The sequence below is a fragment of the Mus caroli genome, chromosome 6 (genome assembly GCF_900094665.2).
Source record: "Mus caroli chromosome 6, CAROLI_EIJ_v1.1, whole genome shotgun sequence".
NCBI classification, from domain to species: Eukaryota; Metazoa; Chordata; class Mammalia; order Rodentia; family Muridae; genus Mus; species Mus caroli.
This window is the reverse complement of record NC_034575.1, coordinates 91,283,146-91,285,754: the sequence shown is the minus strand read 5'-3', so window position 1 is coordinate 91,285,754 and position 2,609 is coordinate 91,283,146.

Below are 2,609 nucleotides of genomic sequence, written 5' to 3'. Positions count from 1 at the left end.
GGGTGTTGTGGGTAGCTGGCGGGTGTCAGCTGACCCTGCACCCTAGCTACCCCGGTGCTTTTCACATTGCTGCAATTTTAAGTTATGTACTTATAGTAACCATTCACAGAAAACAGCAAACAGGTCAAAAGTGACCTTATAGAACAAACTATTCATGATAAATGTTGAAAGCAACATACAGATATTGCTTACCGGTATGTTTATAGTGCTCAGTGCTTTGGAATCGGTTGTGGACAGTTGGAGTAAGTAGCTTAATTCCTTAGGAAACTCTGCTAAAGATTTCTATAAAGTATTCCTCATCCCTTCCCCATGCTATACTTCCTGTAGTGGTCAAAATATAGGGCAAAGCCCTTTCTTAGAGACAGCCAGGCATCAGGCAGGCATAGAGACAAGACAGACAGATACAGCAGACAAGATATGGCAAGTGGGATAGTCAGATTCCCAGTCATGCATCAAAAGGATAGACAGACAGATAGACAGACAGGCAGACAGACAATAGGCAGACTACAGACAAGTCCCAAAGCACAAACTAAAGACAGATGACACAGGAGAAAAGTAGAGAGTTAAAAGTAAGGCTTGTTCTTGTTCAAAGCCTACCAAGAGGAAGTGGGGAATTTTTTTCTTTCCTCAGTACATCAAAAGCTATGTTTAATACATTTGAAGACCTTTCCAAATATACTGATAATCACATGAAATGTAAATAGTATAAACATCCCAATAAAAATATAATGATTGGGCTGGAAAGATGGCCCAGAATGTAAGAACACTGACTGCTTTTCTGAGAACTCAGATTGGTGGCTCACAACTGTAACTCCAGTTCCAGGGCACCTGATGCCCTCATTTGGCCTCAGCTGGCACCTGGCATATAAAGTATTCCCAGATATACATGCAGACAAGAGTCCCATGTAAAATAAAAATTTAAACTTAAATCGTGAAATAAAAATAATTGTTAAGTATAACATTGAGTGGTGTTCTGCCTATAAGGAAATTACTTTAAACATAAAGTCATGGACTGGTTAATATTTTAAAAAATGGAAGTATATATTCCATACAAATAATAATCAAAAAGAAAGAGGGGCTAGGATCACAGCTCAGTGGATAAAATGCTTGCTTTGCAAGCCTGAGAAATGGAGTTTGAATCCCCAGAACCATGTACAAATTAGGCAGGTTTGGTGGCTGCCTATAACCCCAGCACTCAGTAGGCAGAAGTGGGATCCCTAGCCAAAATCTGCATGCTCTGAGTTCAGCAGTAGACTTTCCCTCAGAGAGTAAGATGAGAGCTATTGAAGAAGACTCCGGATGTCACCTTCTGCACATATACAAATGTGCACCCACATGCAAACGTATATTTATGCATCTCATATACAAACAGGTACACACATACCACATATACATCCAAAAGAAAAAAAAAGTCTATTCTCTGTGGTGAACTTGGGTAGGTTACTTAACTGTTGGAACTTAACTTTCTCCCATTTGTTTACAATGAAGATGAGATGACTATCTTTTAAGGTTATTCAGTTGAATTGAGTTAATGTGAGGTCTGTTACACGGTTCCTATTAAGTGTTAAGTGCCTGATAAATACGGTGTTGAACTGTTAATGCAGGTTCTGGGACTGCAGCAGAAACTCCCGTCAAGCATCTTCCGAAGCAGCTTTCCAAATGCTCATCATGTGCACCGCATTTCCAGTTGGGCCTGGGCTGGGATTCCAGCTCACATGCAGAGGACATTTGTTTTTCAGTGTCTTGACAATGAATGCCAACTCCAATGTAGGTCAGTTAGGTAGTCGGAGTTGGTGAGTTGCAAAGCCTTTGGCAAAGGCAGCTGTGTTTATCTTTAAGCACAGCAGAGCGAGGGCTGTCTGTCATCCCTGAGCCCGCTGAAGGCTGGCTTCTCTCTGACCCCAAGGAGAAGGCATGTGTGTCAGCCAACAGGGAGCTAGCGGCAGATGTGAGTGCAGAAAAGCAGGAAAGACACCTGGAAGCTGTGGGGCGCGTTCTCCATCAGTGGACAAATGCGAAAGGAACACACATTCTCTGGCTTCTGTCGTGACATTACATAAGAATAATGTAACGCAGATGCTCAGGATAAATAATTCAGGAGAAAACAAGAGACATACAGTTTGAGGGTCCTGAACAGCAGCCAAGACCTCTGTGGAAGCAGCTCTGAGTCCGCTTCGTCTGACAAAGTCTGCATTGCATCCGGATGTAAATCCTTGCTTAGAGGGACGAAAACATCGCAGTTCTAGAGCCGGAAGCTGAACTCAGGTTCCACGGCTTCCAGCACCTGTTTCTAAGCACTTTGCCTTTGGGCTCTAATTCTTTGTCTGTACATCAAATTACCCTCTCTCTTATGCTCCTCTCTGAGCCTTTACCCACTGATGTCCCAGTCTTTCCCGGATAATGGAGTGTCTTATCCTTACTTCACTGAACACTCAGTTATCATAAATAACTGTTCCACATACCGCTGTTGTAATGCTCTACGGTCATTAGTGAGCATGTGGCACTTTCCTAAGTGCATGCATGCCCTAATCTCATCATGTTAATTCTCACAAACACCCTGGCAAGAAGACTCCATTTTTCCCAAACAGGAGGAAACAGAGTTGAGCTAG